The sequence below is a fragment of the Oncorhynchus masou genome, chromosome 25, assembly GCF_036934945.1.
Source record: "Oncorhynchus masou masou isolate Uvic2021 chromosome 25, UVic_Omas_1.1, whole genome shotgun sequence".
NCBI lineage: Eukaryota > Metazoa > Chordata > Actinopteri > Salmoniformes > Salmonidae > Oncorhynchus > Oncorhynchus masou.
Window position 1 is genome coordinate 48,843,887 of NC_088236.1, and position 26,508 is coordinate 48,870,394.

Below are 26,508 nucleotides of genomic sequence, written 5' to 3' on the forward strand. Positions count from 1 at the left end.
CGCGGCTTTGTGAATGTTGACCTGTTTAAAGGTCTTGCTCACATCGGCTACCTAGAGCATTATCACACAGTCATCCAGAACAGCTGGTGCTCTCGTGCATGCTTCAGTGTTGCTTTCCTCGAAGCAAGTATAAAAGGCATTTAGCTCGTCTGGTAGGCTCGCGTCACTGGGCAGCTCACATCTCGGTATCCCTTTGTAGTCCGTTACAGCTTTCAAGCCTGTATTGACACTTTGCTTGTTTGATGGTTCGTCTGAGGCCATACCTCGAAAGCGGCTGCTCTAGCCTTTAGCTCGATGCAGATGTTGCCTGTAATCCATGGCTTCTGGTTGGGATATGTACGTACAATCACTGAGGGGACGACGTCGTCAATGCACTTATTGATGAAGCAGATGACTGAGGCGGTATACTCCTCAATGCCACTGGATGAATCCCGGGAACGTATTCCAGTTTGTGCTAGCAAAATAGTCGTGTAGTGTAGCATCCGCGTCATCTAACCACATCCGTATTGAGTAAATCACTGGTACTTCCTGCTTTAGTTTCTGCTTGTAAGCAGGAATCAGGAGGATATAATTATGGTCAGATTTGCCAAATGGAGGGCGGGGGAGAGCTTGGTATGCATCTCTTTGTGTGGAATAAACTTGGTGGTCAACTGTGGTCAAATATTTTTGCCTTGGGCCTCTGGACACTATATGGTACTTATAAAGCACTGTGCAGGAAAAACAATTGATTGTGTCCATAAAACAATGGTCCAGTCTGCACTTTTGTACACTCGCTTTAAGGGCTGTAGAAACCTTTTACTGCAACATTGTATTTAAGATGATTTTTCCACTCTTTACGGGCTGGACAAGGAGCAGCGACGCTCTTCTGGGTGTAAACTCTGTGGATTTGGAAACTAAAAGTGCTCCTGAGTAGAATGGGCCACTCTTTGACAGCGACACAACATACATCAAATTGTGCACGGTGCAATAAATGATAGTACATACACAAAAAACATTTCATTAATCCATGTATAATAACTAGTATGAAATATAAAGATAGTTGTGCATATTTTCCATCATTTTCAGCCTAATTATTGATTTACAATGTATACGGCAGGGTAGCCTAGTGGTTAGAGTGTTGGACTAGTAACCGAAAGGTTGCAAGTTCAAATCCCCAAGCTGACAAGGTAAAAATCTGTTGTTCTGCCCCTGAACAGGCAGTTTCAGGCAGCCCCTGAAAATAAGAATTTGTTCGTAACTGAGTTGCCCCAGTTAAATAAAGGTGAAAAAAAATAAATACAGGACGGGTCTCTTATTCTGAAGGATTTCAAAAATCCATGACCCGGAACTACTTAATTATTCTTGCCTGCTTCACAGCGGTGGATTCGGTCATAGCTTTAGGGTTGCATGCATACAAACGGAGCTGGAGGAAATGCGAGAGGGGACCAATTAATTCGATTTACAATTCATCGGGTAAGCAACCCTCAAACGAATCACTCGATTGATAATGAAATGCATGGCCTCAGACGACCGCTGGTTTCCATGGGAGTTATGAGGGTGCACGGGATATTTGTGTATAAAACTGTTTTTTTGTTTGCATTTAAAATGCATGTCAAACAGACCATATACTTTCCCTTCCTTTGTTCGCCTGCGCCGTTTTTGCACACCGATGCGGGGTTTGTATGTACTGCTGGTCCAACATGGCTGACATTGTTAGAATCCAGTCAATCCACCTATTTGGCAATCAAGCGAATCATTGCTTCAGGATGCACATGTGTTTACAAATGCAACCGCAAGCAAATACTTCCTCCCTTTGACTTTATTTATTGTATAAATGGCAATCCTATACGTTCTTGGATCACTACAGAGAATATTGAGTAGATTTACTTAGCTATAACTGCTCTCCATGTCTGTTAAATAAAAGTATAGTTAGGTCGGGGGCAGTGAGACAGATACACATTGTTTCAATGTTATCTGTAGGTACATTTTTTTTGAAAAACCATGAATGAACTGGGTGTGTGTAATTCTAATCCCAATTGTGTATACATTTTCAGGAATGACAGCCTATAAGGCTAGTGGCAAGGCTCCCACATTTTCTTGATACCCATACCCGAGGTAAAATAAACCACGTTTTTTTCCATATCTCTAAGGGCTCATGTATGAAGTGGATGGTTGTGTGATTTTTTTTTACTGCAAAAGTTGTTAAATTGATAGATATTGTGACACATCCCCTTAACTCAAGCAGTGCTAAATGATCCTGTCTGATAAAAATACATACAGTAACACTTTTTATTTTATGTTGTGGCTATTGTAATCTGCTCTAAAGAAAACACCAATACAATAGGTGGAAATGAAATATATATATATATATATATTTATTTATTTATTTATGATGAATGTAAACTTCACTTTTTGGTAGCTATTCAATAGACAACTATCCGTGTAAAAATTTGCTCTCATTCAGTGCTGTATGTTCCTGCCTGACAAGAAAATTCAAACAGTAAGGCTACACGTTTTTTCATGTTGTGACTATTGTAATTGGCTCTAAGGAAAACAAATGGGCTCAGACATCAAAATATATTTTTTGGGGGTCTAATGTTCCTTAAAGGATTTTGTATCTTTTAGCCCCTAGTATTTCAATTAAGTCATGGGGCCATCACATATTATCTTTATATTTTGCCTCATTCAATATGCCATCCAACATTCATTTTTTTCCCCAGAATTGTGTAGTTTACAACACTTGACTATAAAGGCTGGTGTGAATCAATTTTATTCTGAATCCAATATGGCCAACATGATTACACTCCAACTCCTTCACCTGCACGTAAGTAGCCCTTGTTCATTTTGTATGTATTATTCTGTCTTTAAAAATGGTTTCGTAAGGGTCTTGGTATATTTAACTATGAGTGGCACTGCCATGCCTCTGTGTTTGAATAGCCAAAGCCAACTTCAATGTGTTTGTTTTAATCTCATTCACACACTTACAGCATATCAACAATGGGCAATTCTACAAAATATAATAACAAGCCTTTCACGACACAAACACACAGTAGCGTAACCAAGTTACAGGAAAGCAACCATAATACCACACTCAGCTACTCTAGTAGTGTATATGTACAGCCCTCTTTTACCCACTAAAATTAAGTGTGCAAGGTTGATCCAAAGTCTTTGAGTTCTCCATGAAATGAGTGTGTTTTTAAGAAAGGGAGAGGAGACGAAGTAGTCAGTTTTGGTTGTAGTTCTGGGGCCTGATCAGCTTGCACAGCTAACTGGTCCTTCTGGGCAAGCTGCAGCGACATGGGTGGTATCCTTCCTGTATGACTGGCGGGATATTGGGGCTGTTGGGTGATCAGTTTCCATTTATACAGTTCACTATAGACAGTCAGCAGATACATACCAAAGAGACCCATTGACTAACTGGAATGTTATCCCAGCCTGAATGACAATGGGGATACATCAGTAGTGGAATGGTTCCTGGTTCTGGTCTGGTTCTGAGGCAAAGTCTGTGAAAGGGCTGTCACAGACTGACTTGCCTTTAGATTAACCGTGCATGGTTGGCATTGATTACGGATTGATGCACGCCCAGCAGAAGTGGAGAGTGACCGAACCTGTGAGGGGGACCTAGCTAGGTATTTGTATTTATTAGGGAACCCCATTAGCTGCTGCCAAGGTAGCAGCTACTCTTCCTGGGTTCCAGACATATCAATGAACTTACTTTACATGTGAAACAAAATATAAAACAGTACATCATATAACATTATTACTCCACTACATAGCTACAGTACTAAATGTTTAATACCACCATACAACAATTAGACCATGTATGCATGTGTCAGTACTTTTGTGTGTGTGTGTTTCTTCACAGTCCCCATTGTTCTATAGGTGTATTACCAGTTTTTAAAAATCTGATTCTACTGCTTGTATCAGTTACCTGATGTGGAATATAGTTCCATGTAGTCATGGCTTTATGTAGTACAAATCCTAGTATTGGAACAGTTTTAATTCTAAGTGATTGATTTTATATTAGTATGCATAATGTCTGCCTGGGCACACTTTTACGATGCTGGAACGGTCTACATCTGCCAACAAAACAAGTAATGATTAGAAAAGTCTGACAACCAGGGAATGATTTAGACTTGGGACACCAGGTGGGTGCAATTCTTTATCAGGTACAGTAGAACAGAGAACCAGTAGGCTCCGGACCTCATAAGGTAAGAGTTGAATACCTCTGGTGTTGGATATAGGCTACTCCAAAAGCCTGCAAAGGTTGTGAAATATTAACACCAGAATTTTCAAATGCTTTTGAAAATACAGTATATATATATTTTTTTTTTACAGAAGTTTACTAAGGGTTGGTAACAGGCTGATTGGTTGGCTATTTGAGCCAGCCTGAGGGCACACACTTTCTAGTAGGCTTAAATTGAAGATGTGGCAATATCGTCCGTTATTATCCTCAGTCAATTTCCATCCAGATTGTCAGACCCCAGTGGCTTGTCGTTGTTTATGGACAACAACAAAACAATCACCTATTCCACACTGACTTTACGGAATGCAAAAGTTTCTTGTCATTCATAATTTGGTCAGATATATTTGGATGTGTGGGTGATTCTCATGAAATCTTGGTTTCAAATATTTCAAACATTAAATCTTTAAAAAGACATGCATCAACAAATTTCCTTTTTAGGCATTAATAACAAGGTCTGAAGTGTTTGTGAGCATTAGTTTAAAAATATTTACTGACAATTTAACACCTTTTTGAACATATTTTCCAAAACAAGTCCTCTGAAAACGTCAAGACCGTTAGGAAAGCTAATACATTTTCAATGTATTTTTTATTAAGTCATGCACAGTTACTTGAAACTGTGAAATAATATATATTTTTAAATTACATTTTTTATGTGATTTTGACTGATTTCTCTCACAACCTCCGCAATCTACAACCTAATATTTTTGATGTCCGGTTTCAATTAAATATTTCCAAAATGATGTGGCAAGCCTGATAGAACGTAACGTATAGATTCCGCACATGCATTTAAAAGCAAACTACTATTTCTTCCATTCATTAAATTAACATTAAATGAACACCTGTTGCGGTAATGATATATAGATTCGGAAATGAGGTTGATTTCAGTAATGATAGTAAGTATACTAAGACTGAGGTATGGTTAAAAACACGATATTTAATGTAGAAAATAAATGAGATAATATTGGCACAATCATGGATTCAAGTTCAATCAATTTTAATTTGCAGTGCTTCAAAAGAACATAACATACATTGGCTAAAAACACAGAACACATAAAAACAACACATACGAGAACATTAGAACAGTACGTCATCGTCACTACACACACTGGCCTGTACAGTGTCCCTTGGTGTTGATGTTTATATGGCCACAAGTTGGTGCAGCTTCATCTTCAAAACCATAGTTTTCATGTGTTTTGCAAGCACTTGTTTTTCTGTCTGTGACTCTTCGCAGGTCAATCCAAAATGGCTTAAGTTTAAAGAATTGAGCCTTGGAAAGGTTGTCCCTTGGATTCTCAGATAGAAGTCTTTATTAAGATTTGCCATGGTGTCCGTTAAGGCTCTATTGAGGAATATCTGTCCCCTTTTCCCGATTTCCCATTTATTACAGTGAATATTTCATCTTGACAAAGGAAGCGGCTAACAACTTTGCGGATTATTCTTCTCTGGCTGTTATTGGATAATTCTTCTGGACCTCTGACTTCCATGTTGACAATTACCTGATTCCTCTTAGCCATCACCTTAAGTCTTTTCAGTATTTTCTTTAGGTTGACCATCTCCTTGGTCCTCTCCAGCAGTTTCTCTTCTGTGTAGTGCAACTTTGACCTCAATTTTGAATGTGTTTTCTTGCTTCTGTTCCACTTTTTGGGTGATTCCTTTGGGTTAGATGTATTCACTGGTCCTGGTGTCTCTTATTTTAGGAGTTGAGTTGATGGCAGGGACATTTACCTGCTGAGGTTAGAATGTCTGTTCTCTTGTCTGCTCTCAACTTGTTCATTTTTCTTATTGAACATGTTGAAGTGTATCATCTTCCTTGATTGATTGTGTTATGTCCAATACAGCTTTTAGATGTTTCTCTTTTCTGTAATACCTTTGAGTTTTCCCGCCACTGTTTTTTCTTCTTTTCATGTGGCTTCTTGGTCAGATCTGGGGTTTTGTTTTTGCTTTCGTTTTTGACATCTGAAGATGGAAAGGAACCATGCCATGAAATGAGCATGTCTAGAAACATGGGAAAAATCTTACTGTTATGGACACGTCATCCTATAGCAGAGACTGAATGGCTTACTGACTGTGTGTGTACACATCCTATAGCAGAGACTGAATGGCTTACTGACTGTGTGTGTACACATCCTACAGCAGAGACTGAATGTCTTACTGACTGTGTGTGTGTACACATCCTACAGTAGGGACCGAATGGCTTACTGACTGTGTGTGTGTACACATCCTACAGTAGGGACTGAATGGCTTACTGACTGTGTGTACACATCCTATAGTAGGGACTGAATGGCTTACTGACTTTGTGTGTGTGTGTGACCGTGCACGTGTGTGGTGGATGTGTGTGCGCGATGTGTAGACTTCTAAACACTGTAGGGTATTGACTTCCTATAGACAGTGTATGAGGGCGTAGTCTCCCTATAGACATATATATACACACACATATGTATATATATATATATATATATAGTGCCTTGCGAAAGTATTTGGCCCCCTTGAACTTTGCGACCTTTTGCCACATTTCAGGCTTCAAACATAAAGATATAACACTGTATTTTTTATGAAGAATCAACAACAAGTGGGACACAATCATGAAGTGGAACGACATTTATTGGATATTTCAAACTTTTTTAACAAATCAAAAACTGAAAAATTGGGCGTGCAAAATTATTCAGCCCCCTTGAGTTAATAATTTGTAGCGCCACCTTTTTCTTCGATTACAGCTGTAAGTCGCTTGGGGTATGTCTCTATCAGTTTTGCACATCGAGAGACTGAAATTTTTTCCCATTCCTCCTTGCAAAACAGCTCGAGCTCAGTGAGGTTGGATGGAGAGCATTTGTGAACAGCAGTTTTCAGTTCTTTCCATAGATTCTTGATTGGATTCAGGTCTGGACTTTGACTTGGCCATTCTAACACCTGGATATGTTTATTTTTGAACCATTCCATTGTAGATTTTGCTTTATGTTTTGGATCATTGTCTTGTTGGAAGACAAATCTCCGTCCCAGTCTCAGGTCTTTTGCAGACTCCATCAGGTTTTCTTCCAGAATGGTCCTGTATTTGGCTCCATCCATCTTCCCATCAATTTTAACCATCTTCCCTGTCCCTGCTGAAGAAAAGCAGGCCCAAACCATGATGCTGCCACGCCACCACCATGTTTGACAGTGGGGATGGGTGATGAGCTGTGTTGCTTTTACGCCAAACATAACGTTTTGCATTGTTGCCAAAAAGTTCAATTTTGGTTTCATCTGACCAGAGCACCTTCTTCCACATGTTTGGTGTGTCTCCCAGGTGGCTTGTGGCAAACTTTAAACAACACTTTTTATGGATATCTTTAAGAAATGGCTTTCTTCTTGCCACTCTTCAATAAAGGCCAGATTTGTGCAATATACGACTGATTGTTGTCCTATGGACAGAGTCTCCCACCTCAGCTGTAGATCTCTGCAGTTCATCCAGAGTGATCATGGGCCTCTTGGCTGCATCTCTGATCAGTCTTCTCCTTGTATGAGCTGAAAGTTTAGAGGGACGGCCAGGTCTTGGTAGATTTGCAGTGGTCTGATACTCCTTCCATTTCAATATTATCACTTGCACAGTGCTCCTTGGGATGTTTAAATCTTGGGAAATCTTTTTGTATCCAAATCCGGCTTTAAACTTCTTCACAACAGTATCTCGGACCTGCCTGGTGTGTTCCTTGTTCTTCATGATGCTCTCTGCGCTTTTAACGGACCTCTGAGACTATCACAGTGCAGGTGCATTTATACGGAGACTTGATTACACACAGGTGGATTGTATTTATCATCATTAGTCATTTAGGTCAACATTGGATCATTCAGAGATACTCACTGAACTTCTGGAGAGAGTTTGCTGCACTGAAAGTAAAGGGGCTGAATAATTTTGCACGACCAATTTTTCAGTTTTTGATTTCTAAAAAAGTTTGAAATATCCAATAAATGTCGTTCCACTTCATGATTGTGTCCCACTTGTTGTTGATTCTTCACAAAAAAATACAGTTTTATATATTTATGTTTGAAGCCTGAAATGTGGCAAAAGGTCGCAAAGTTCAAGGGGGCCGAATACTTTCGCAAGGCACTATATATATATATATATATATGTATGTATGTATGTATGTATGTGTGTATATATATATATATGTATGTGTGTATATATATATATGCTAATTACTCTTGCTGTAACCTCTCCAACCCCTAACATCTTCTCTCGCCTTCCTTCTGTACTCTTCCAGCAGTTCTGGGTTGGTGTAAACTTTTTCTCAGAATTCAGTCTAGCCTTCGCTAAAGCTAACTGTTTGCAATTAAACAGGACATAAAGCAAAATATCAACAGTTAATAAATAACATTTAAATTAATAGCTCATTATATCTATTTAAAAAAATATAGTCTGTATGATACAATTCTCATTACCAAAACAGAGGTTCTCTCTACCACAAATTGCAGCGGTAAGTGAGAATGGTGTTGCGGAGGATGAGGAAGCTTAGCATGTTTTGCTAACTATCGAGAAGACATGATGACTAAGCAAATTTTACTCAATGTACATAATTAGACATTAATGAAGTATATTTTCATAGAACAATTTTAATCTAACGTTTTTCTAAATATGGAAAACTACCTGTATCGGTAATGATGATCAATACTGTCATGTACGCAGTCTGACGTGATTGTTTAACTTTTTAACTGGAGAAATATAAAGAGATCTGCTTACCTGGTAGCCATCTTGAAGGTACTGGCAGATGTGTTGCTTCATTCAAAATCAAACTTTATTAAAATTCTGTCCTTCAAAAATGTTGCGGAGGATGACAACATCAGTCACGGACACTTGATTTTTCCACTTTTTTCATTATTATCATACATTAATATTTAGCTAATACTTTTTCTGTCATTTGAAAACATCTATTAGAACATCCATTTTTTTCAAAATATTTAAATTGTACTCTGTTTAAATTACAACATATCATGCATTTTTATTTTTTTATTTCACCTTTATTTAACCAGGTAGGCTAGTTGAGAACAAGTTCTCATTTACAACTGCGACCTGGCCAAGATAAAGCATAGCAGTGTGAACAGACAACACAGAGTTACACATGGAGTAAACAATTAACAAGTCAATAACACAGTAGGAAAAAAGAGAGTCTATATACATTGTGTGCAAAAGGCATGAGGAGGTAGGCAAAAAATTACAATTTTGCAGATTAACACTGGAGTGATAAATGATCAGATGGTCATGTACAGGTAGACATACTCGTGTGCAAAAGAGCAGAAAAGTAAATAAATATAAACAGTATGGGGATGAGGTAGGTAAACTGGGTGGGCTATTTACCGATAGACTATGTACAGCTGCAGTGATCGGTTAGCTGCTCAGATAGCAGATGTTTAAAGGTTGGTGAGGGAGATAAGTCTCCAACTTCAGCGATTTTTGCAATTCGTTCCAGTCACAGGCAGCTGAGAACTGGAACGAAAGGCGGCCAAATGAGGTGTTGGCTTTAGGGATGATCAGTGAGATACACCTGCTGGAGCGCGTGCTACTGGTGGGTGTTGACATTGTGACCATTGAACTGAGATAAGGCGGAGCTTTAAAACCTGTTAGAGATCGGGCTACTTTTTTCAACATTCTGTTAAAAATCGCGCAACATTTCAACTTCCTGCTACTCATGCCAGGAATATAGTATATGCATATGATTAGTATGTGTGCATAGAAAACACTCTGAAGTTTCTAAAACTGGTTCAATGATGTCTGTGACTATAACAGCACGTGTTCCGTGGTCAAAATCGCAAGGAAACCTGATCACAAAATCGACGAAGAAAAAATCAATCCGCCAGTCTCTGTATTGTCTATTGCAAGGAATAATAGTTAAGGATGGGATTACAGTTCCTACAGCTTCCACACGATGTCGCCAGTGTTGTGATTTCGATGCAACTAAATCCTTGATCAGATGAGTAATAGGCACATCCGGTCTTCAGGTACATAGCTGGAAAAAATGGAAGCGGAAAAGTGGACTACGTTTTCCAAACTTGTTGCTATTGAATACAGATCGCTCCTTGATCAATTTGATCGTTTATTAACGTTTACTAATACCTAAAGTTGGATTACAGAAGTAGTTTGAAGTGTTTTGTCAAAGTTTATAGGCAACTTTTTTAATTTAAAAAAATAGCGTTGCGTTTAAAAATGGTGTATTTCCTGGATCTGACAGTCTTCATAAATGGACATTTTGGGTATACAAGGACCGATTTAATTGAAAAAAAGGCCCAATTTTGATGTTTATGGGACATATAGGAGTGCCAACAAAGAAGCTCGTCAAAGGTAATGAATGTTTTATATTTTATTTCTGCGTTTTGTGTAGCGCCGGCTACGCTAATTCTTTTGTTTACGTCCCCTTCTGGTATTTCGGGGTGTTGCATGCTATCAGATAATAGCTTCTCATGCTTTCACCGAAAAGCATTTAAAAAATCTGTTGGCTAGATTCACAACGAGTGTAGCTTGAATTGAGTACCCTGCATGTGAGTTTTAATGAACGTTTGAGTTTTAACGAGTGCTATTAGCATTTGGCGTAGCGCATTTGCATTTATTGTTGGCAAGGTGGGACGCTTGCGTGTCGGGTTGCCCAAAGAGGTGAACTAGCATGGACTTGTAGATGACCTGGAGCCAGTGGGTCTGGCGACGAATATGTAGCGAGGGCCAACCGACTAGAGCATACAGGTCGCAGTGGTGGGTGGTATGAGGTGCTTTAGTAACAAAACGGATGGCACTGTGATAAACTGCATCCAGTTTGCTGATTAGAGTATTGGTAGCTATTTTGTAGATGACATCGCCGAAGTCGAGGATCGGTAGGATAGTCAGTTTTACGAGGGTAAGTTTGGCGGCGTGAGTGAAGGAGGCTTTGTTGCGGAATAGAAAACCGACTAGATTTGATTTTAGATTGGATATGTTTGATATGAGTCTGGAAGGAGAGTTTACAGTCTAGCCAGACACCTAGGTACTTATAGGTGTCCACATATTCTAGGTTGGAACCATCCAGTGTGGTGATGCTAGTCGGGCATGCTGGGGCAGGCAGCGAACGGTTGACAAAGCATGCATTTGGTTTTACTAGCGTTTAAGAGCAGTTGGAGGGCACGGCAGGGTTGTTGTATGGCGTTGAAGCTCGTTTTGGAGGTTAGATAGCACATTGTCCAAGGAAGGGCCGGAAGTATACAGAATGGTGTCGTCTGCGTAGAGGTGGATCAGGGAATCGCCCGCAGCAAGAGCAACATCATTGATATATACAGAGAAAAGAGTCGGCCTGAGAATTGAACCCAGTGGCACCCCCATAGAGACTGCCAGAGGCCCAGACAACATGCCCTCCGATTTGACACACTGAACTCTGTCTGCAAAGAAGTTGGTGAACCAGGCAAGGCAGTCATCAGAAAAACCGAGGCTACTGAGTCTGCCGATAAGAATATGGTGATTGACAGAGTCGAAAGCCTTGGCAAGGTCGATGAAGACGGCTGCACAGTACTGTCTTTTATCGATGGCGGTTATGATATCGTTTAGCACCTTGAGCGTGGCTGAGGTGCACCCGTGACCGGCTCGGAAACCAGATTACACAGCGGAGAAGGTACGGTGGGATTCGAGATGGTCAGTGACCTGTTTATTGACTTGGCTTTCGAAGACCTTAGATAGGCAGGGCAGGATGGATATAGGTCTGTAACAGTTTGGGTCCAGGGTGTCTCCCCCTTTGAAGAGGGAGATGACTGCGGCAGCTTTCCAATCCTTGGGGATCTCAGACGATATGAAAGTGTTCGAACAGGCTGGTAATTTGGGATGCGACAATGGCGGCGGATAGTTTCAGAAATAGTGGGTCCAGATTGTCAAGCCCAGCTGATTTGTACTGGTCAAGGTTTTGCAGCTCTTTCAGAACATCTGCTATCTGGATTTGGGTAAAGGAGAACCTGGAGAGGCTTGGGCGAGTAGCTGCGGGGGGGGCGGAGCTGTTGGCCGAGGTAGGAGTAGCCAGGAGGAAGGCATGGCCAGCCGTTGAGAAATGCTTGTTGAAGTTTTCGATAATCATGGATTTATCGGTGGTGACCATGTTACCTAGCCTCAGTGCAGTGGGCAGCTGGGAGGAGGTGCTCTTGTTCTACATGGATTTACAGTGTCCCAGAACTTTTTGGAGTTTGAGCTACAGGATGCAAATCTTTCCCTGAAAAAGCTGGCCTTGGCTTTCCTGACTGACTGCGTGTATTGGTTCCTGACTTCCCTGAACAGTTGCATATCGCGGGGACTATTCGATGCTATTGCAGTCCGCCACAGGATGTTTTAGTGCTGGTCGAGGGCAGTCAGGTCTGGAGTGAACCAAGGGCTGTATCTGTTCTTAGTTCTGCATTTTTTGAACGGAGCATGCTTATCTAAAATGGTGAGGATGTTACTTTTAAAGAATGACCAGGCATCCTCAATTGCCGGGATGAGGTCAATATCCTTCCAGGATACCCGGGCCAGGTCGATTAGAAAGGCCTGCTCGCAGAAGTGTATTAGGGAGCATTTGACAGTGATGAGGGGTGGTTGTTTGACTGCGGATTCGTAGCGGATACAGGCAATGAGGCAGTGATCGCTGAGATCCTGGTTGAAGACAGCGGAGGTGTATGTGGAGGGCCAGTTGTCAGGATGACGTCTATGAGGGTGCCCTTGTTTACAGATTTAGGGTTGTACCTGGTGGGTTCCTTGATGACTTGTGTGAGATTGAGGGCATCTAGCTTAAATTGTAGGACTGCCAGGGTGTTAAGCATATACCAGTTTAGGTCACCTAACAGAACAAACTCTGAAGCTAGATGGGGGGTGATCAATTCACAAATGGTGTCCAGGGCACAGCTGGGAGCTGAGGGGGGTTGGTAGCAGGCGGCAACAGTGAGAGACCTATTTCTGGAGAGAGTAAATTTTAAAATTAGTAGTTCGAACTGTTTGGGTATGGACCTGGAAAGTATGACATTACTTTGCAGGCTATCTCTGCAGTAGACTGCAACTCCTCCCCCTTTGGCAGTTCTATCTTGACGAAATTTTTTATAGTTGGGTATGGAAATCTCAGAATTTTTGGTGGCCTTCCTAAGCCAGGATTCAGACACGGCAAGGACATCAGGGTTAGCAGAGTGTGCTGAAGCAGTGAGTAAAACAAACTTAGGAAGGAGGCTTCTGATGTTGACATGCATGAAACCAAGGCTTTTTCGATCACAGAAGTCAACGAATGAGGGTGCCTGGGGACATGCAGGGCCTGGGTTTACCTCCACATCACCCGCGGAACAGAGGAGGAGTAGTATGAGGATGCGGCTAAAGGCTATCAAAACTGGTCGCCTAGAGCGTTGGGGACAAAGAATTAAAGGAGCAGATTTCTGGGCATGGTAGAATATATTCAGGGCATAATGCGCAGACAGGGGTATGGTGGGGTATGCGTACAGCAGAGGTAATCCCAGGCACTGGGTGATGATAATAGAGGTTGTATCTCTGGACATGCTGGTTGTAATGGGTGAGGTCACTGCATGTGTGGGAGGTGGGACAAAGGAGGTATCAGAGGTATGAAGAGTGGAACTATGGGCTCCATTGTAAAGTTAAACAATGATAACTAACCTGAACAACAGTATACAAGGCATATTGACATTTGAGAGAGACATGCAGCGAGGCATACAGTAATCGCAGGTGTTGATTGGGAGACCTAGATAAAACAGCAGGTGAGACAACAACAGCTAATCAGCTAGCACAACAACTGCAGGTAAAATGGCGTTGACTAGGCAGAGAGGGTCGGATTAACTACACACAGAGCCTGGGTGCGGCTGGGGCCGACAGATAAAACATAAACAAACAGAATGGAGTACCGTGATTAATGGACAGTCCAGCAGGCATCAGCTATGTAGCCAAGTTTACAGCAAGGATCCGGTGGAGTATTGGGCTCTAGCCGTGTATGAGTGTGGTTCGGGTGAACAGATGAGTAAGCCGGGAAGTGGGCCTCAAGGATAGCTTCGGTACTGCGTGCAAGCTAGCTGTGAAGATCAGTAGTAGTGGTACAGGGATTATGGCAGGAATCCGGCATTGTTGTGGAGAGACAGTTAAAAAACAGTTAAAAAACTGGCTGGCTGTGCAGAAGGTAAAAGCCGCTAGCAGTGGCTAACAATGACTAAATAGCTTGTAGCTAGTTAGCTGGTTAGCTTCTGGAGGTTCTTGAATGTGTTCTAAAAATTAAAAAAAAATAGCGATTCCATATCACATTGGGTGAGGCAGGTTACCTGAAGGTATAATCAAATTAAAAATCGAAAAGAGATTGAAAATAAATATGGGTCCGTTGAGTGGTTGGGCTGGCTGGGGACAAGGCGATTCAGACAGTTAGCAGGCCTGTGCTAACAAGCTAACAGTTAGCAGACCGGGGCTAAACAAGCTAGCTGTCAGTAGACCGGGGCAGGCTAGCAGTTATCAGGCCGAATTAGCAAGCAATCAGATAGCAAGGGCTAGAAAGTTAGCCTTTGGGGGACGTCGTGATGGGGTTAAGTCTGTTTATGCCTCTTCATTCGGTGACATTGATAGACCGGTTGTGCGTCCGGATATTGTAGCCTAGGAGTATGCTTCGGTGGTAGCACAGGAGCTCTGGCCAGGCAAGCTTCAAGCTAAGTGGATGGAAACGGTAGCCAGGAGTAGTCATCTGGGGTTGTGAAGCTAGTTGTGAAGATCCAGATGAAAATGTTCCGTTTGCGGTGGGAATCCGGGGATAAAAATAATAGGTCCGTTATGCTCTGGTTAGAGTCGCGTTGTTCGAACTGGTGAGAGCTTTCCGAGCTAAAGGTTAGCTGATGACCGCTAGCAATGGTTTGCTGACTGATAGCTGGTAGTTAGCTGGCTAGCTTCAGTTGAGGGGTTCCAGATACGTAGTAAATATAAATACTTTAGAAGAAAAAAAAGCAGATCCACGCTACATTGGGTGAGGCGGGTTGCAGGAGAGTATTTAGATGTTGAGGTTTAGCAAAATATTTTAAAAGGTATGCGAAGAAAACTATGTGAAAACGATATATACAAGGGACAGGACAAGACGTCTGACTGCTACGCCATCTTGGATCATTCAGACAAATCAAATCAAATGTATTTATATAGCCCTTCGTACATCAGCTGATATCTCAAAGTGCTGTTCAGAAACCCAGCCTAAAACCCCAAACAGAAAGCAATGCAGGTGTAGAAGCATGGTGGCTAGGAAAAACTCCCTTGGAAGAAACCTAGAGAGGAACCAGGCTATGAGGGGTGGCCAGTCCGCTTCTGGCTGTGCCGGGTTGAGATTGTGACAGAACATGGCCAAGATGTTCAAATGTTCATAAATGACCAGCATGGTCAATTAATAATAATCAAGGATAGATGTCGAGGGTGCAGCAGGTCAGCACCTCAGGAGTAAATGTCAGTTGGCTTTTCATAGCCGATCATTAAGAGTATCTCTACCACTCCTGCTGTCTTTAGAGAGTTGAAAACAGCAGGTCTGGGACAGGTAGCAGAGCTGGACGAGACAGAGCTGGACGTGTTGCGGTAATGAGAATTTCAGCAGATAATGCAATAAAATACAAAAGTAATTCATTCCTATGTTGAAATTACTCTTTGTGCAAGGTAGAGAACACTTATCTTTATTATGATATTTTGTTATATTACTAAATTACATGTTTTATATTTAAAAACATTACTGCCATGTTGTTTTAATGGTTTCATGAGAATTACCGTGTAGTGTCATCATTTTTGTTACTGGCATGTCATACCTAAGTTTGCTTATCTTTCCAATGAAAAAGTAATTAAAGTAGTTGGCTATATCGGTGGGTTTTGTTGAATGAGCCATCTGATTCAATGAATATGGCGCTGAGTTTGCCTTTTTCCCAAAATGTAATTTAAGGTGCTCTAACTTTTTACTATCATTCTTTATATCAATTATTTTTTGTTTCATAGTATAGTTTATTTTTATTGAGTTTAGTCACATGATTTCTTATTTGCAGTACGTTTGCCAATCAGTTGGGCTTTCAGACTTATTTGTCATACCTTTTGCCTCATCCCTCTCAACCATACAGTTTTTCAAATCTTCATCAATCCAAGGGGATTTAACAGTTGTTAGTATTTACTCTTTTTATTTAGAACCTACCGGACAACTAGGACAAGCTCAAACCAAGTTTATTCACCCAATGGGTCAGACTGTTGAACAGACAAAAGACATGTTCCCACCAGAACAAGTATGTATTCCCCACTTTAGGTGATGTCTCCTCCTTTTCTCTAAACATTACATCTTTATTGCTAGGCAGGAAGTTTAAGTGAGGTGGATAATAAACTGTTCCTTCTCCCTTAATGTGATCTCACCTCGGCCCCCATTCTTCACTAATCCACAGCTCTCCACCCTTATCAGTGACAACAACCATGTGATTGCCTTTTCCCTTACTTTGTAACATTCTAAGCCCCTGGCTCATATTCAACCATAATTGACCCCCATTCCCCTTACATATAACCATTAACTTCTGGTGTAGCAAGTATTCCAAATTGCAACCCAACAACTGAAACCAGACTGTGGCCATTCTCCTTTTCATAGGATACCTGACGTCTAACAATAACATGTTCTGACAGAATGTAAACGTTCTGCATTCCCCTCTCTCCCTTAGTGACTTGATTAAGGATATTTCAGGTTTATAGTCAGAACCCATCACAGTTTTTACAGTAATTTTCTTATTGGGTGCATGCTTATTATTAGCTGGAATAAGCAATTTCATAAATGTGTCGAGTGCAGCGTGTGGTTGCTCCTAATTAAACACCACAGACAAGCAAATATTCTTTACATCAACAACATAAGAATCACTACAAAACATATTGCATGACCTCTTATTCACTATATTAGGCCCAGCCTTTGGAACTTTTGTGCTACTATATTGTGATTACTACATCCTATGGATTGGATACTGCTTTAAAGCAAATTTCTGCAGCATTAGTAAAGATGTGATCAATACATGTTGATGATTTAATTCCTGTGCTGTTTGTAACTACCCTGGTAGGTTGACTGACAACACCTTTTCTTGAGTGGGCAGCTTGATGAGAGCCAGTCTATTTAAATCACCCGGAAAATATACTTCTCTGTTGATATCACATGCATTTCACACACATTATCCAGATACTGACTGTTAGCACTTGGTGGTCTTTAGCAGCTTTCCACAAGAATGGTCTTTAGGTGAGGCAGATGAATCTGTAGCCAATTAAACATTTCCCCTCAATGTCGGCACTAAGGGAATTCCTCAAAATACACAACATGAGCAGCATCAGATTAGCAAAAAATGAAATGGCACATCATCTAAACAGGTTGTTTAATGGAAGCCTTTAGCCTAGTGTATTTACTTCACAAAAAGTCTGCATAAATGCAAAGCACACACATAATTGACACTGCCGGGCTGCACATGCGACCCGAATGCAGTTAACACTTCCCTACAGGAAACCTCCTAGAGTATAGCTTATAAAAGAATGTGTGCCTCTTTGACCTGTCTCTTTAGACAGTCACACATTTGATAAGTCAATGAACAATTCACTACATATGCATCTCTGTCATAGACATGAAGTTTTTTAACAATACAGAGAGACATAAGGGAAAATGCTATCTTCACCTGTCCTAGAGCAGCACTTACCAAACTCGGCCCAGGACAGAGTTTGGAAAACCCTGTCCTAGAGCCTTGGCTGTTTTCCTTTCCAGTCCCAATCTCACTAAAACCCCAAATCCTGACTCCCGTCACATGAAAAGCCTAACTTTATTCTGTAATATGTAGGTTGCATTATCACAGCATGTCTCTCCCCTATGCATGTCAAAATACCTGTTAAGATACCTTGATATATGTCAAATACAGTATAGGAGAAGTTATTCTGTAATTCATTGGAGGTTCTCTAGCAAGCTTAGACACTTTAGTCATTTTACTTTTGTCATTTGACTGCCGTTACAACATTTGTATGATTCAACAATGCGATACTCTGCGTGCGTCTTGAGCGTGCTCAGTGTCGAGATTAAATGTGATGAATTAACTGAGGAGCATGATAACGCTCTGAATTTGTGAATGGCCGGTTTGGCAATTCACAACAATGGTATTGGTGATCAAAGATAATTACTCCATCATTGCTATGGCTGTTACGGTGACCGTATTACCGCCACAATCCACCGGTGGTAATGTCTACACACAATACCCCATAATGACAAAGCAAACAGGTTTTCAGGAATTTTTGCAAATGTATTAAAAACATTTTAAGTATTCAGACCCTTTGCTATGCATCCTGTTTCCATTGATCATTATTAATGTATCTACAACTTGATTGGAGTCCACCTGTGGTAAATTCAATTGATTGGACATGATTTGGAAAGGCACACGCCTGTCTATTTAAGGTCTTTTTTTTACCTTTACTTTACTAGGCAAGTCAGTTAAGAACAAATTCTTATTTTCAATGACGGCCTAGGAACAGTGTTCAGAACGACAGATTTGACTGGGATTCGAACTTGCAACCTTTCGGTTACTAGTCTAACGCTCTAACCACTAGGCTACCCTGCCGTCTCACAGTGCATGTCAGAGTAAAAACCAAGCCATGATGTCAAAGGAATTGTCTGTAGAGCTCCGAGACAGGATTGTGATGAGGGACAGATCTGGGGAAGGGTACCAAAACATTCCTGCAGCATTGCAGGTCCCCAAGAACAGTGGCCTCCAATATTCTTAAAGGGAAGAAGTTTGCAACCACCATGACTCTTCCTAGAGCTGGCCACCCGGCCAAACTGAGCAATCGGGGGAGAAACGCCTTGGTCAGGGAGGTAACCAAGAACCCGATGGTCATGCTGACAGAGCTCCAGAGTTCCTCTGTGGAGATGGGATAACCTCCCAGAAGGACAACCATTTCTGCAGATCTCCACCAATAGGGCCTTTATGGTAGAGTGGCCAGTTGGAATCCTCTCCCTCAGTAAAAGGCATTGAGTTTGCCAAAAGGCAACTAAAGGACAGGGTTCTCTGGTCTGATGAAACCAAGATTGAACTATTTGGCCTGAATGTCAAGCGTCACATCTGGAGGAAACCTGGCACCATCCCTACGTGAAGCATGGTGGTTGCAGCATCATGCTGTGGGGATGTTTTTCAGAGACACGGACTGGGAGACTAGTCAGCATCGAGGGAAAGATGAACAGAGCAAAGTACAGAGAGATCCTTAATGAAAACCTGCTCCAGAGTGCTTAGGACCTCAGACTGGGGCGAAGGTTCACCTTCCAACAGGACAACGACCTGAAGCACACAGCGAAGACAACAATACAAGTGTTGAGCACAAGCCAAGACAAGTGGCTACGGAACAAGTCTCAATGTCCGGACTTGAACCCGATCAAACATCTCTGGTGAGACCTGGCAATAGCTGTGCAGTGAACATACCCATCCAACCTGACAGAGCTTGAGGATCTGCAGAGTAAAATGGGAGAAACTCCCCAAAATACAGGTGTGCCGAGCTTGTAGCGTCATATCCGCTTCCAAAGGTGCTTTAACAGAAGTACTGAGTGAAGGGTCTGAATACTTATGTAAATGTGATATTTACGTAGCTTTTTTAAATTAAAAACATTTACAAAAATGTCTAAAAACCAGTTTTTGCTTTGTCATTTTGGGGTATTGTATATAGATTGATGAAGGGAAAACACGATTTAATACATTTTAGAATAAGGCTTTAACATAACAAAATGTGGAAAAAGTCAAGGGGTCTGAATACTTTCCGAATGCACTGTGTAGCTCAACATTTGTATACAAATAAAGTAACATAAATAACTAAGCATAAGTGTACCTATTTCTTTATTAACCGCTCAACACAGTAATATATTTTCTATTTTATTCAGCTATGTTCAATTGTATTCTTCATACTGTAATATAATGCAATGTACATTTGAAGATCCCTGGGCTTTTATGAACGGTAAAAGGGTTGTAGATGTGGAGCTGATCAAACATGGCACACAAAGACCACTTCCTCACAGTCAATCCCCAGCAACAATAAACAATCACATACAGCAAGTTTTACCAACCAAGGTGCGTCTTGTTTGCAGTAAATGGGGTTGTTCCACCTCAAAAATCATGAGAGGATTTTGACACCCACCATCTCAGATTGTTCTGACACTGTTTCTGTTAGAAATAGTTAAGATTAGCATTCCTGCAACATTTTGTTGAAATATAATTTGGTCTCTGAGAAGTTAAGCTAATTGATTGCACCCAAACTGGTTATTTTAATTTGAAGGATTCAGGATACAGGCCTAATATTCAATAAATATAAAACCTAACATCCGATTTTTTTTCTAACAATAACCAGGTTTCCATCACAGGAGGTTGGTTGCACCTAATTTGGGGAGAACAGGCTCGTGGTAATTACTATAATTTGTGGAATGGTAACAAATACATCAAACATGTGGTTTCCAGGTGTTTGTTGCCATTCCATTTGCTATGTTCCGTTCATTATTATGAGCCGTTCTTCCCTCAGCGGCCCTCTGTGGTTTCCATCCAACCTTTTTTATGCTCGTAAAATACATGTCGGATAAAAATGTCATGACAAGCCTGATGGAAGCAGAACATTTTTTGTTAAACTTTCAAACGTTGATAAAACAAAATACTCTAGGGTGTGATCTTTTAGTGTCAGTAAAATTTAATTATGCAAGAATGTCGGTGGAAATGCTTTAAAGCGCAAATTGATATAACAACCATCATATTGAAGTAAACTTGGAGTCACACAATGACATGTTGGGTGGTCCTCCCACTACGACTCTTCGGGAAACCATGCAGTTTATTAGGCTACAGATGAAATGCGTTATGATGAACTTCACAGGGTGGTGAAAGTGCATGGCAATGAGCTTGATGCTCCTTTCCAATAAATATCGAGGGTCTTATTCTGGTGACATGATCATCAATGATTGGCTGCCGTTTGTTCATAATAATCTCATCATGTAGGCCAGGGGTTTCAAACTAATTCCATGGAGGGCCTAGTGTCAGCTGTTTTTTGTTGTTGTTTTTTCAATTAAGATCTAGACAACCAGGTGAGGAGTTCCGTACTAATCAGTGACCTGAATTCATCAATCAAGTACAAGGGAGGAGTGAAAACCCGCAGAGTTTAACACCTGTGATATAGGCTATACCCGCATTGTATCTGCGAGCTGTTGGCTCGAGTGCAGGTGCTAATACCAGAATGGGCACACTTGCTATACTGTATAACGCAATATTTTTTGTGAGAAAACCATCAGAGTTGAAAATGCGGTGGAAACCCATTTAACTTGTATTCTTTTCGATACATGGGATTTTAACTGCAAAATGTATTTTTATGTGCACTACGTCATCACACACACAGCCTTTTATCCACAACGAGGCAATTTTACTTCTGGCACGCATTATTAATCAAATCAAAATCAAATCAAATGTATTTATATAGGCCTTTGTACATCAGCTGATATCTCAAAGTGCTGTACAGAAACCCAGCCTAAAACCCCAAACAGCAAACAATGCAGGTGTAGAAGCACGGTGGCTAGGAAAAACTCTCTAGAAAGGCCAAAACCTTGGAAGCAGGAACCAGGCTATGTGGGGTGGCCAGTCCTCTTCTGGTTGTGCCGGGTGGACACTATAACAGAACATGGCCAAGATGTTCAAATGTTCATAAATGACCAGCATGGTCAAATAATAATAATCACAGGCAGAACAGTTGAAACTGGAGCAGCAGCACGGCCAGGCGGACTGGGGACAGCAAGGTGTCATCATGCCCGGTAGTCCTGAGGCATGGTCCTAGGGCTCAGGTCCTCCGAGAGAGTGACAGAGAGAGAGAGAATTAGAGAGAGCATACTTAAATTCACACAGGACACCGGATAGGACAGGAGAAATACTCCAGATATAGGATATATCCCCATCCACTTTGTCAAAGCACAGTCCCCACACCACTAGAGGGATACCTTCAACCACCAACTTACCATCCTGAGACAAGGCCGAGTATAGCCCACAAAGATCTCCGCCACGGCACAACCCAAGGGGGGCGCCAACCCAGACAGGAAGATCACATCAGTGACTCAACCCACTCAAGTGACGCACCCCTCCTAGGGACGGTATGAAAGAGCCCTAGTAAGCCAGTGACTCAGCCCCTGTAATAGGGTTACAGGCAGAGAATCCCAGTGGAAAGAGGGGAACCGGCCAGGCAGAGACAGCAAGGGCGGTTCGTTGTTCCAGAGCCTTTCCGTTCACATTCACACTCCTGGGCCTGACTACACTCAATCATATGACCCACTGAAGAGATGAGTCTTCAGTTAAGACTTAAAGGTTGAGACCGAATTTGCGTCTTTCACATGGGTAGGCAGATCATTCCATAAAAATTGAGCTCTATAGGAGAAAGCCTGCCTCCAGCTGTTTGCTTAGAAATTCTAGGGACAATTAGGAGGCCTGCGTCTTGTGACCGTAGCGTACGTGTAGGTATGTACGGCAGGACCAAATCAGAGAGATAGTTAGAAGTAATGCTTTGTAGGTTAGCAGTAAAACCTTGAAATCAGCCCTTCCCTTGACAGGAGGCCAGTGTAGGGAGGCTAGCACTGGAATAATATGATCAATTTTTTTGGTTCTAGTCAGGATTCTAGCAGCTGTATTTAGCACTAACTGAAGTTTATTTAGTGCTTTATCCGGGAAGCCGGAAAGTAGACCATTGCAGTAGTCTAAACTAGAAGTGACAAAAGCATTGATTAATTTTTCTGCATCATTTTTGGACAGAAAGTTTCTGATTTTTGCAATGTTACGTAGATGGAAAAAAGCTGTCCTTGAAACAGTCTTGATATGTTCTTCAAAAGAGAGATCAGGGTCCAGAGTAATGCCGAGGTCCTTCAGTTTTATTTGAGACGACTGTACAACCATTAAGATTAATTGTCAGATTCAACATAAGATCTCTTTGTTTTTTTGGGACCTCGAACAAGCATCTCTGTTTTGTCCAAGATTAAAAGTAGAAAGTTTGCAGCCATCCACTTCCTTATGTCTAAAACACATGCTTCTAGCGAGGGCAATTTTGGGGCTTCACCATGTTTCATTGAAATGTACAGCTGTGTGTCATCCGCATAGCAGTGAAAGTTAACATTTATGTTTTCGAATGACATCCCCAAGAGGTAAAATATATAGTGAAAACAATAGTGGTCCTAAAACGGAACCTTGAGGAACACCGGAATTTACAGTTGATTTGTCAGAGGACAAACCGATATCTTTCCGACAGATAACATCTAAACCAGGCCAGAACTTGTCCGTGTAGACCAATTTGGGTTTCCAATCACTCCAAAAGAATGTGGTGATCTATGGTATCAAAAGCAGCACTAAGGTCTAGGAGTATGAGGACAGATGCAGAGCCTCGGTCTGATGCCATTAAAAGGTAATTTACCACCTCCACAAGTGCAGTTTCAGTGCTATGATGGGGTCTAAAACCAGACTGAAGCATTTTGTATACATTGTTTGTCTTCAGGAAGTCAGTGAGTTGCTGCGCAATAACCTTTCTAAAATTTTTGAGAGTATTGGAAGATTCGATATAGGCCTATGGTTAAAAAAAATATTTTCTGGGTCAAGGTTTGGCTTTTTCAAGAGAGGCTTTATTACTGCCACTTTTAGTGAGTTTGGTACTCATCCAGTGGAAAGAGAGCTGTTTATTATGTTCAACATAGGAGGGCCAAGCACAGGAAGCAGCTCTTTCAGTAGTTTAGTTGGAATAGGGTCCAGTATGCAGCTTGAAGGTTTAGAGGCCATGATTATTTTCATCATTGTGTCAAGAGATATAGTACTAAAACACTTGAGTGTATCTCTTGATCCTAGGTCCTGGCAGAGGTGTGCAGACTCAGGACAACTGAGCTTTGAAGGAATACACAGATTTAAAGAGTCCGTAATTTGCTTTCTAATAAATCATGATCTTTTCCTCAAAGAAGTTCATGAATTTATTACTGCTGAAGTGAAAGCCATCCTCTCTTGGGGAATGCTGCTTTTTAGTTAGCTTTCCGACAGTATAAAAAAGGAATTTCGGATTGTTCTAATTTTCCTCAATTAAGTTGGAAAAATAGGATGATCGAGCAGCAGTAAGGGCTCTTCGATACTGCACGGTACGGTCTTTCCAAGCTAGTTGGAAGACTTCCAGTTTGGTGTGGCGCCATTTCCGTTCCAATTTTCTGGAAGCTTGCTTCAGAGCTCGGGTATTTTCTGTATACCAGGGAGCTAGTTTCTCATGAAAAATGTTTTTAGTTTTTAGGGGTGCAACTGCATCTAGGGTATTGCGCAAGGTTAAATTGAGTTCCTTAGTTAGGTGGTTAACTGATTTTTGTCCTCTGGCATCCTTGGGTAGACAGAGAGAGTCTGGAAGGACATCAAGGAATCTTTGTGTTGTCTTTGAATTTATAGCACGACTTTTGATGTTCCTTGGTTGGGGTCTGAGAAGATTATTTGTTGCAATTGCAAACGTAATAAAATGGTGGTCCGATAGTCCAGGATTATGAGGATAAACATTAAGATCCGCAACATTTATTCCATGGGACAAAACTAAGTCCAGAGTATGACTGTGACAGTGAGTAGGTCCAGAGACATGTTGGACAAAACCCACTGAGTCGATGATGGCTCCGAAAGCCTTTTGGAATGGGTCTGTGGACTTTTCCATGTGAATATTAAAGTCACCAAAAATTTGAATATTATCTGCTATGACTACAAGGTCCGATAGGAATTCAGGGAACTCAATGAGGAACGCTGTATATGGCCCAGTAGGCCTGTAAACAGTAGCTATAAAAAGTGATTGAGCACGCTGCATAGATTTCATGACTAGAAGCTCAAAGGACGAAAACGTCATTTTTCTTTTTTGTAAATTGAAATTTGCTATCGTAAATGTTAGCAACACCTCCGCCTTTGCCGGATGCACGGGGGATATGGTCACTAGTGTAGCCAGGAGGTGAGGCTTCATTTTAACACAGTAAATTCATCAGGCTTAAGCCATGTTTCAGTCAGGCCAATCACATCAAGATTATGATCAGTGATTAGTTCATTGACAATAATTGCCTTTGAAGTAAGGGATCTAACATTAAGTAGCCCTATTTTGAGATGTGAGGTATCATGATCTCTTTCAATAATGACAGGAATGGAGGAGGTCTTTATCCTAGTGAGATTGCTAAGGCAAACACCGCCATGTTTAGTTTTGCCCAACCTAGGTCGAGGCACAGACACGGTCTCAATGGGGATAGCTGAGCTGACTTCGCTGACTGTGCTAGTGGCAGACTCCACTATGCTGGCAGGCTGGCTAACAGCCTGCTGCATGGCCTGCACCCTATTTCATTGTGGAGCTAGAGGAGTTAGAGCCCTGTCTATGTTGGTAGATAAGATGAGAGCACCCCTCCAGCTAGGATGGAGTCCGTCACTCCTCAGCAGGTCAGGCTTGGTCCTGTTTGTGGGTGAGCCCCAGAAAGAGGGCCAATTATCTAAAACTTCTATCTTTTGGGAGGGGCAGAAAACAGTGATTGAGTTGTGAGACTCTGCTGTAGAGCTCATCACTCCCCCTAACTGGGAGGGGGCCAGAGACAATTACTTGATGCCGACACCTTTCTAGCTGATTTACACGCTGAAGCTATGTTGCGCTTGGTGATCTCTGACTGTTTCATCCTAACATCATTGGTGCCGACGTGGATAACAATATCTCTATACTCTCTACACTCGCCAGTTTTAGCTTTAGCCAGCACCATCTTCAGATTAACCTTAACGTCGGTAGCCCTGCCCCCTGGTAAACCATGTATGATCGCTGGATCATTAGTTTTAAGTCTAATACTGTGGGTAATGGAATCGCCAATGACTAGAGTTTTCAATTTGTCAGAGCTAATGGTGGGAAGCTTCAGCGTCTCAGACCCCGTAACGGGAGGAGTGGAGACGAGAAGGTTCGGCCTCTGACTCCGACTCGTTGCTTAATGGGGAAAGCCGGTTGAAAGTTTCTGTCGGCTGAATGAGCGAAACCGGTTGAGCATTCCTACAGCATTTCCCTCCAGAAACCGTGAGAAAGTTGTCCGGCTGCGGGGACCGTGCAAGGGGATTTATGGTTAATATGTTAGTACGTTACTATCTGTACTTACTGGTGGCACAGACGCTGTTTCATCCTTTCCTACACTGAAAGTAACCTTGCCTAACGATTGCGTCTGAACCTGGGCTAGCAGCACATCTATCCTCGCCGTTAGGGGATCGTTCTCCTGTATATTATGAGTACAGCGACTGCAATTAGAAGGCATCATGTTCATGTTACTACTTAGCTTCGGCTGTTGGAGGTC

General features: G+C 41.6%; 1 protein-coding gene across 3 annotated transcripts in view; it reads left to right on the forward strand.

Moving 5' to 3' along the window:
- The first annotated feature begins 1,368 nt into the window (after positions 1–1,368).
- LOC135514434 (spindlin-Z-like) overlaps positions 1,369–26,508 on the forward strand; it is a 44,542-nt gene continuing 19,402 nt past the window's right edge. The window contains exons 1-4 of one of the 3 annotated variants that reach the window (XM_064937934.1): positions 1,369–1,452; positions 2,034–2,094; positions 2,444–2,479; positions 2,700–2,803. The gene's annotated coding sequence lies outside the window, so the exon portion shown is untranslated. The remainder of the gene's footprint in view (positions 1,453–2,033; positions 2,095–2,443; positions 2,480–2,699; positions 2,804–26,508) is intronic. The other 2 variants (XM_064937935.1, XM_064937936.1) reach the window with 2 other exon arrangements.